This window comes from Nannobrachium achirus (genome assembly GCF_963921795.1).
Source record: "Nannobrachium achirus genome assembly, chromosome: 15".
Lineage (NCBI taxonomy): Eukaryota > Metazoa > Chordata > Actinopteri > Myctophiformes > Myctophidae > Nannobrachium > Nannobrachium achirus.
Window position 1 is genome coordinate 18,606,247 of NC_137822.1, and position 11,106 is coordinate 18,617,352.

An 11,106-nucleotide genomic window follows, 5' to 3' on the forward strand; every position below is an offset into this window, starting at 1 on the left:
CATTTCTTCATGAATGTGTTTGTAAAGCATTTAAAAGAGATTGAGATTTAACAGCCCTAGGGGAATCCGTGACAGAGCTGAAATTTGAGGTACACAAACTAAATGATTCTTTAAGTACCATGTGAGGGGTCAAACTAGGGGGTTTTCATTATTCTGAATCCATTGCAAGCACTTGTGTTCCACCAAAACCACTCCTTGGTGAAATAACAGCCACACAAACTTTAAATAAACCCATTTTTGAGTGAAATATTTTTAAAGTAATTCATTTTCTCAATAATTCATTTTACAATGAGAAGCTGCATTGTCAAATGCCTCAGGAGTCAATCAGGTGCATTCAGGGGAGCTTGATTTTTGGTGTTGGCAGTCTATAGACCTTATTCACACCGCGGCCATCTTAGATCACATGACCACTTCGGGTGGCAGCCTGCATTACAAACCATCGTAAACAATGGAGTGATGTTCCCAAAATATGAGTTCTGTTCAACAAATTTCTTTTGACCAAATTGACAAATTTGGCAGATGACAACATCAACATCCCCAAAAGAATTCAAAAGGAGGGTACATTCACAATATTCATGGTTGCAATGTTACTTAAGACTTGCTACAGTATCTGTGCAGACTAGTGCTTGCTCTGCCATCATATTAACTTACTGTATCATGATTTTTGCATATTTATCAGGAACAATCTACTAACAAATAGTTAATATGATAGCGGAGCAAGCACTGCACAGATAGAAAGTCTTTGTACGGTTAAGGTAAGGTTGCAACCTAACTTACCTTGAATATTGTTAACATGGATGTAATCAATCCAGTTACTGTAGCCCCTCTATTTAATCCTTTTGGGGATGTTGATGTTGTCATCTGCCCATTTGTCAATTTGGTCGAAAGAAATTGGTTGAACAGAACTCATATTTCGGGACCATCGCTCCATTGTTTACAATGGTTTGTAATGCTGGCTGCCACCCGAAGTGGTCATGTGATCCAAGATGGCCGTATAGCTGAATGGGTAGAATGGTTCAGAACCAGAAGGTCCCAGGTACAAATCCCGACCCCTGCTATGTGTTGAGTTGTCCATGAGAATTGAGCAAGGAGACGGCTGAAAACGGAAATTTCCCCCACCCAAATAAACACCCCTGGTCCCCCTGTGGCCTGTGTCAATGCATTCACTGCCCCCGGCCTAACCAGACCACAGAGATGATTGAGGACCTTGGGTGCCAAGTAATGGCTGTTCTGTTCAGTGGATAGTGCACATTTTCCCTCGTAACATCCAACAACCTCAGCTTTGTTGCTTGCAATGCCTGAACGTCTACCCAAACTGAATTTGCGACTAAACTTCACTGTCTTAGATCTTGGTCTGGGTGGGAAAAGAAGAGGGCATGGGTGCTACAGTATGAACCGGACCGGGTATGGAGCCTGAATGAATGTTGCTCCAGACAGTCTTTTGAAGGACTTTACATTGTAACTGCTCCACTGTCTGCAAGACACTCTCCTGTTCAGAATATGGACTATACTATGTGTGTGGACCATGTCAACTTTAGGAATGGGAAAAGCCTCATGTTTCTTGTAGCAGAATGTATAAGACAACAAGTGCAATAAAACACTTTTATAGAGGACAATGGGCTGGTAAACTTGTCTTACTGATGGTTATTGAAGTAAATAAAGTAATAGATACTGTACATGCTTCCTGTGCCCTAAAGTCCAGGGTTGGACACCAGAATGAGTAGAGTAGTATTTGAGATTTTAAGCTCCCGGCATCCATCTTGAAAATGATGCCTTCCCAGAAGATGTATTTTCTTTTTAATATTCTTAAGCATGATAGATACCAGAAATTATAAAGACTTTGTATAGAGGGTATGCGCGTGACATCATCATACCCGGAAGTTATACGGGAACGGCTGTTGAGTGGCAAAAAATACTTTCTGGCCTTGATAGCTCATATACATCCAAAAAGAAAAGTCTGATCTGATTGCATTAAACAATGTTAAACAACATTAAACTTACTTTTAATTCGATTTGCCATTCACTTGCATGTGCATACCCTATATACAGGTAAAATCTTCTTGGTTGCCATTTTGACTGGACAGATTGACTGGACTAAAGGTTGGACCTTTTGGGAGAACAAAAAGGAAAGATTAAATTACATTTTGTGATTCCTTTATGTGATTGTCCTGAGCAGTTTATTTTACTATTCTGAAGTTGTCATTTACTATTACTAAATAGAAAAGCTCATACTGTATGGGTTAGTGATCTTATGTTTTCTGTTGCTACTAAGTAAAGCCCGGTTACATTAACTCTAAATAAGGTCCAAAATGTTTTGTGTCGCCTACTGAAACTTACATGAATGAAACGTAAAGGCTGTGACGGTCAACAGAAATTATCAAGCCTAGCTCACCCCCTTCACTCACTTTAACACTCACTCACTCACACTGCACTGACTGACTGGCTGTCTGATCACACCTGACATACATCAGAAGATAATGAGCAGACTCCACAACAGGAGCTAATCAATCAATTAACGGGAATGAGCAGACAATCAAAACAAAGCATGGGGAAACGAAACAAAATTAAATCAACACAAGCAAAAATATATTTTGGCTAACCCCTAAGGGCCGATGCATAGGCCTACTCCACTTTTTAAGCCAGGCAATTAGGCTACTTGAAAGTGCCTTGTTCAAATAGTGACTCATAGGCCCATTTTTGACCAATTGTCTGTATTCATTCTCAGAAATAGCTGCTATCTTTTGTTGTATTTGAAGGAAACAGGACTTACTGCCATTGCTGTTCCATGTAAAACATGTGGCAAAATGAATGTTCTGAAATCTTCATGAGGGATGAAACATAGGTGATGGAGCAGACCATTTATATTTGTAAAATTATTCAGGAGTATAATGCAGGGGGAAAAAACTAAAATGGTGAACTGCTTTCATCCTGGGTCTTGACTAAGTTTAACATTACAGCAAACTTAAATAAACACCAGGGGGAGATAGTGTGCAGATATTCACTTGTATTGCCTCAAACTCCTTGCAAGGAAAATAAATCACAATACATCACATACACGTTTTCCCACAGTTCCCACAAGTCCTCATCTTTGTTCTTTAGTTTAACATTCTAACAAGGTTGATTTATACTGTGTAGGACCAATCCAGGAGGAGGTTTGGTGGGTACAAAAGAAAAGCCATGCACTGTATCAAGAGTTTGTACTGTAATACAACTCTTATTATCACCATCACTTTTACATCTTATTCAATTGATTCACATCCCTTGAACACAACAGTGTTCACAATAGAGAACTACAAAGTGTTCACAATAGAGAACTACAAATGTATCTTTCTAGTCTACCGAGTTGCACACCAATGTCACAGCGAAAATATCAGATCTAGATGCTGCAACATGTTGTGAGCTTGTAGATCTGCTAGTTTGTATTGTGAGCTTGTAGATCTGTTCCTTTTGCAAGACACGCATGCACAACTAAGTATAACTCAGGCTTCACAGAGCATACAGTAGGCTATATGCAGCAGGATTTTGAAATACCTGCACACCTGCAGGGCTCTTCATGTTTTGGGAATCATGAACCAGCCATGAAAACACACAACACAACACAGACTCCATATTATGTATTGTTAAACAACACTGTAACCTTCAGATTTTGCTGTAGGTATAAAACATAATTATGTTAATTAAAGCTGCAATGGGCTTTGTTTACAGACACATGACCTGGATTTATTTACAGTAGCCTACACTGCAGCATGGTTTTGTGATGAAACCTTGGAACCTTGAATGAATAGGCTTGAATTATGCAACAAATGTCCCTTTACTAAAGTCTTTGGCTACAATAAATGACCAAAACAAAGTAATTATAATTGATAAATTTTGTAATGATTGAAAAGTGCACAGAGATGCCACAAGAGCATGTTAGACACACAGTACTGTAGGTCTCTGTCTTTCTATAAATAGCAGATAGATATTACGTTGCCCTCCTTGTGTCATAACATCTCCCGCCACCCCTATTCATTCAAGTCCTGTAAACTTCAATCTTTACTGCTTGCTCACATATATTGTGAAGAGGTTTTCATGCTTGTTTTCCCACATATATAGTTTGGACAGACAGACAGACAGACAGACAGACAGACAGACAGACAGACAGACAGACAGACAGACAGACAGACAGACAGATAGGGAAAAGACAGAAATCAAAGAATGTCTTACACAAATAGCCAAGCTTGTAGATGTTAAGTTGTTTGTAGGATATGTCCAACAATTTTAGAAAATCTTTGCGGGTAAGTTATTTAAGTGGTGAAGTGGTTAAAGCAAACTAAGCACAGAGGAAATAGAACTAACACAATGGTGATCATTTTAATAATATCTGTACTGTACAGTACCTGATATACAGTATCCAAGCAGCAATTCAAAGGAAATGGAAAAGGAAACCAACTTTCTGCATGCTGTATGTTTTGAGCACATGTTCTATTTCTGTTCTATTTGTCCACTAGACTATACTATATATATCCCTTGCTGCTACAATGACCTTATATCCCCCCCTTTGGGGGTGATGTTTATTTGACCTGAAATAATGTAACAAGTCAGCCACCAAACAAATGCAATGCACTGGAGTGGACAAACCTTTTCAAACGCTGAAAATAATAGGATAACATGTACCTGTACTGTATGTTCCACATCATCATGACACTGTGCTAATTTTGAATAGCCTACTATGCCTTCCTAGTATTATTGTGCCAATCATTGTTCCATGTAAACAGGACACTGTTTAATTGGCAATTTCTACATTAGAGAAGTGAATTTAAGAATTTCCTCCATCAGTACATGTAGGTATACACCGTATAAAAAGCTTTTGCCAACACATTTTTGTCCATACATGCCATATTTGTACAGCTAACTGACTGTAAAAAATGTTTTGATAAAATTCTATTCTATTTGAAGATTGTATCAAGATCAGGGCCGAGATTGCGGCATCTGAACAGTACTATAATTATATCACTTTTTACGGTTTTAGAGAAAAATATCATGACTTTATTATATATTTTTTATATATTATCATTAAAATCTTGGTGTTTCACCAATTATTTGGGGGCCACTTGCAATGTCCTCGCGGCCCACCAGCAGGCCTCGGCTCACAGGTTGAGAACCACTGATGAAGATGATTGCTTTGTTTTGTTTTATTTTTTTACCGGATATTGCTGGACATTATTACCCTGGGAAAGGTGGGTAGCAGGGGCATCAATTGGGTATGGCAGGGGTATGCAGCTGCCATACTCTGGGTCCAGGGGGGAAAATAAAAGTTACTTTTAAATATAAATCCATGAATGTCTCTTTGTCTATCTGTTATGGTTATTTTGTTGTTAAATTACAGTAAAATAACTACAAATGCAAAATTTAACAAAATGGTCACTTGACAAAATGATATATTCCCAGGTTCCGCAGGTCAGCTGCACAGGTGCAATGCATTATTGTTGTGGCACGTTTACTAACATGCCAAGTTTAGCTGCACTTGAACAACCGTTCCAGGCTGCCATATCCAGCCCAAGAAACCGTAGAAACGGGGGGAAAATTGAATGTACTTCTTAAAATAAATGCACTGTATCATGCCTGTTGCTAAGGTATGGCAACATGACTGCAACAAGACACCAGTCATGTTGCCATACCTTAGCTTTTTCTGAACTGACGCCACTGGTGGGTAGGTTGTTGACAAGTCAGATGAAGAAGATCATTGAGTTCCTGTCATCACCTTGTGGGTCCCAGGCTGTCATATGGTTAATCATTTACGTTGCTCATACATCTTTTAGTAATACCAAACTGTGCCAGGGGACAGAGTTTAAGACAGGATTTAAGATGTGGTTGGAGATAAGAGTCCGGTGGCAATTATTGAGATAAATTAGCTATATAAAGTATAAACACAATCCCAAGGCACATTATGCTCTGCAACTGTCTGTATTCAGTAACTATTCATCCGTACAGTATGTCTTGCAACTGGACTGGACAGTACAGTATGTGATGCACATTAATTGAAAGATCATGTAGATTGTATATTTCTATTCATTCAAATGTAAAACATATAGGTTGCCTTAATGTTTCATAATAAAACAGGATCTCTATCACACACACACGCACGCACGCACGCGCACACACACACACACACACACACACACACACACACACACACACACACACACACACACACACACACACACACACACACACACACACACACACACACACACGTGCATGTACGTTTGTATTGTTTTGGCTTTGAATTACCATATATAATTCATGGGGAGAGAGGGAGGGGCTCAATATACAATCTATTCAGCGTTGCATGAAACCACCTAATTACATGGACTGTGCACACACAACCAAACTGTTCACAAAAGTTCCACGAAAAGCTTCACTGCTTTTACGTTCATTTGTTATGCTTATAATATAGTGTCAAAAGTCTTGGAATTGCCAAACAAAGAAAATCATAGCATTAAGCACCTTACTCAAGAGACAGCAAAATCTTTGATTGTTGATTTAACTCTCAGTGTGGGTCCTGTAAGGGTCCAGAGAAATGAACACTCTGGATTGTGATGCTAACCTTAAGCACCATGGACAGCTCTCTACCTGATGAAAGTGTATGCTCCCACTTCTAAAACTAGCACTACACAATGCACTTCAGCTGTTGTAGATGTTTGGTCTCCCCTGCAGGAAACTGCATCTGGGTAGGACATAAAACTTCATTGCAGCTTTAAAGTGTTTTTTTTTTCTTTAATATTTTTATCCCACGGTTTTGCAACCCATTTTCTCACCCAGTGCCAACTACCTAACCTGTAGTCCTGGTTTCCGCTCTCCCCCTGCCGCGCCAGGGGAATTGGGGAGCACCTGGCTGGCTAGGGGGAGGTATAGAAACCAGGACTACTGCATGTTTTTGTGAGGGTATCTACCCTAGACGCGGGGAGAACATGCAAACTCCACACAGAAAGGCCCTATCGCCAACCCCACCTAGGGTGTGGGCGCTGAGCTTTAAAGTGTTGATGAAATGCTGTTGAAATGTCTTTGAGAATGAATAGAGCTATGGTGAACCAATTAAATTAGCCACAAGGGTACATTTTTACAGTTGAACTGTGTTGAAACTCTGTGGCCCCTGTCAAGCTCTTGGCTTGATCATGTCTTTAAAATAGAGGTCTTCAACAGGAGGTCCGGGCCCTAGGGGGTCCTCCATCTTTGTGTGATAGAAAGAAAAAAAGAAAATCTCCTTTTTAGCCAGATTCTTAACCAGATTCTGAGAACTTTAGCCAAAGCAGTGTGAGGCGTTGAGGCGAGGCGCTTGTAGATCGGCTATTTTCGGCGAAGAGGTTTGGTCTACTCTAGAGGGGAAAAAGAGCAGACTAAGTACAGAGTGAAAGTTCAAGTTTATTAAGTATTGACAGTTCAAGTGGTTAAAGGACAACTCCGCCCTAAATCACTTCTAGGCCCATTTTCCTACTTATATTGATCAAAGATTAATTGTCCATGGGGTCTATTAGGCAGAAATGCACCTGTTGTCCAGTTTCCCCAGCAGAACCCAGCAGCTCTCATAGAGTGGAGCCTATAAGCCAATCGCTTTTACACTATTTGTTGTGGTCAAAAGTGTTTTAATTTTTCATGAATGTGGTACTAGTTGTCATTACAAACACACCCATGTCATTCTGCTGGGGAAACTGGATAACAGGGGTATTTCTGTCTAATAGACCCCATGGACAGTCTTTTGGGATCAATATAAGAAGGAAAATGATCCTAGAAGTGATTTAGGGTGGAGTTGTCCTTTAAATATCTGAAAACACAAATTGACATGAATCCAAAATACACTCATGATTGTGCTACTGTATATGGAATCTCTGAAAATGTTGTGGGGGTCCCTGCTTCATCTCTCTCTCAACTAAGGGGTCCTTGGCCTGAAAATGTTGAAGACCCCTGCTTTAAAATGTATGCTGTTTTATTGCAGGCCGATTACTTAACATAGAGCAGTTTACAGCAGTTTCCTGCTGTTTTATTCTCTCTCTATCTCTGTGGATTTTAAATGGGCCATTTGCACCCTGAGGCTCATTTTGTCCCCTGCTGTAGCCCAATGTGTACAGATGGAGAGATGTGTGTTTGTGTTTGGGGGTGGGGTGAGGAGACATCAGAAGACACGTGGATGGAAAATCATGCAGAAAGAGATCTGGATTTAAATTTGAAATGTGCTAATTTACAAATAGCACATTAGTTTATTGGCCATAATATGGCCAATAAACTAATAATACAATGTGATATTTGTAAAATCAGAATTTTAAATCAAGATCTATTTCTGCATTCTAACTTTACATATTCCATATTTACATATTATGTAAATGTTAAAGTTAGAATAACAAGAATGGGGACATTGGGGAGAATGTTGTGTTTGATGTGGTGTTCCATCTGATTATGAGTTTTATTAGAGGATTATTTTACCAGAGGCAACATCATGGGGTCAATACATTTTTTGGGGGGGTTCATCCACCATGCCCAGCAAGTTTCATAGCTATGTGCCAGTTTGATTCTGAGATATCTTGGGCCCTATCTTTATCCATGCCTTAACCCTTATTGCTAAACTCTTTTCCTTTTTTTTTTTTTCTTTTCTTTTTTTTTACTATTTTGAAAAACAATTTTAAAAAGTTCAAATAGCTGATCTACAAGCAAGCTCACAACATGTCGATGTAGATTGGCTATTTGAATAAGTTTAGGGATAAGTGGTAAGGCATGGACAGAAATATAGCTCCTTGTATGGCTCTATGTGGTTAGAATATATAGCTGACAAGCTCACCATGCTTCATGAAACTTGTGGATCAGTTATTTTACAAAATCTTTTGTTTCCTACCCAAAATAGGGACTCCATGAGTGGTTTGAACTGAAGCCCCCTCTGTATTGGGGAGAGGATGGGGGCAAAGCTTTTGTCCAGGATATAGTTATACATAATTGATGGAACATGAAAGAGGTCTGAACATTGGAATAAAAGTATAGTCTGCTAAGATTTGTGTATGTGAGTGTGGTTGGGGTGGGTGGTAGTGGCGGGGGGAGGAGAGGGGGGGGGGGGGGGGGGGGGGATACTGTATACTTGGCCGCCCCTGGAGCAGAGGAGAGAGAGACACAGATGTCAGAGAACACAAACTCCCCTGAGAATGGAATGAATGCTGTTAATTTTTCAAATTAGCATGATGGTTTGAGTAAGGTTGAATGTCTAGCACGTGTATATACACTTTACACACGTGTATGCCCCACATCTCATGACATCTGCTCTCCGAATCAAGACCCTGGGCTTGCAGATTGCACAGTCCTGCAGTAATTTAACTGAACAACTTGAATGAAGCGAAGCGTGACAAACAAGAGACTGCATGGCTCCCATGGCTTAACTGAGATCAACTCTCAGAGTTACATGAACAGAACACTAAGAATGTTTCTCATACATACAGCATACTCTTACATACAGTATAGGCTACAGCTGAACTTAACCTTCAGCACCATGGACAGCGCTCTCTCTCCCAGTGGTGGACACTGGACACACATAGGTTCAAACACACATAGAAACTCTCTCTCTCTCTCTCACACGCACACGCACACGCGCACGCACTCACGCGCGCACACACACACACACACACACACACACACGTTAGAAGTAGGGGCACCTCATCCACTGGGAGTGACGTGGAGGTATAGCGCTGTCCCTGATACTGAAAGTTAAGTTCACACACGAACACGCACGCACGCACGCACGCACGCACGCACGCACGCACGCACGCACGCACGCACACACACACACACACACACACACACACACACACACACACACACACACACACACACACACACACACACACACACACACACACACACACACACGTGGAGGGGACTAAAAGGTGTGGATATAGGCCTATACTAAATGTTTGTTGCAAGCCTCTCGTTAAAGGAGTAGTTCACCCCCAAAATGACTTTTTTTCTAGTGATTACTCATGCCATGGAGACTAGAGTTCAATAATATTTTTTGGTTTTTGTCACATTCCTAAGACAAAAATTTGATTCGAGTAAATTTACCCCCATTGATTCCGGATGGGGGTAAATTTATTGTTATCGCATTTTTGTCTTAGGAATGCGACAAAAAACTAAAAATATTATTGAACTCTAGTCTCCATGGCGTGACTAATCAATAGAAAAAAAGTCATTTTGGGGGTGAACTACTCCTTTAAGAATCTCTGTAAAGAAGTAGGCTAATTAAGTCATTAAGAAAGTGACTCAAGGACTTGAGGACACAGCGAAACATTATTAATTTGCATCATTATGTTAGATAGCCTACGTTACTGGTTTCTGATCATTTCTTGAAGGTAATGGAAAGTCTGTTCCTCTCTCCTGCACGTGATCTGCATTATGATCTTATTCAGGACCGAGTAAAACAAAGCAAGTTTAATCACCTCTTTGCCTCTTGCTCTTTCCCTTTTCTTTAAAATAGTGTTAACACATGTTCGTTAAAAACCGTAACACAGACAGGGTCTGTGTTTGTCTCTGTCACTGACACTGGCACATCGTAGCCCTGAATACATGACTATCATATACATGTACTATATGATAGTCATGTATTCAGGGCTATGGCAAATCGGTGAAGTGAGTCGAACATATGGCTTTAGGCTTAAAATGCTGCAGCGTTTAGCCTACATGCCTAATGGTAGCAGCAGAACCAAAATCATTGTTTACACCCATACTTCATTTTGGACCTGCAGGAAGTCCGCAAGACTCCGACCGCATACAAATCGTTTGCTCATATACATTTTTCAAGTTAATTGTTAATGACGGGCGCAGGTGGTCGTGGGTGCGAACGTTATCATCATCCTCATCATCATCACGCTGATTGGGTAGGTGGGTTCTATTAGGTCTATATAGGTTTCACTGCGTGCTAATCCACGCTGCAGAGTGTTGGTCCTACTGGCTGCTGCTCTCATCAAGGAGGAGGAGGAGGAGGCTGCATCCTGCAGAACACCTACACGTGGTGAACCAGCTACTTTCCTTTAGACGACCTCCAGCTTTATAGCTGGCTTGACAACTGCAGAAGCGCACGCCGGCCAAGAAAGC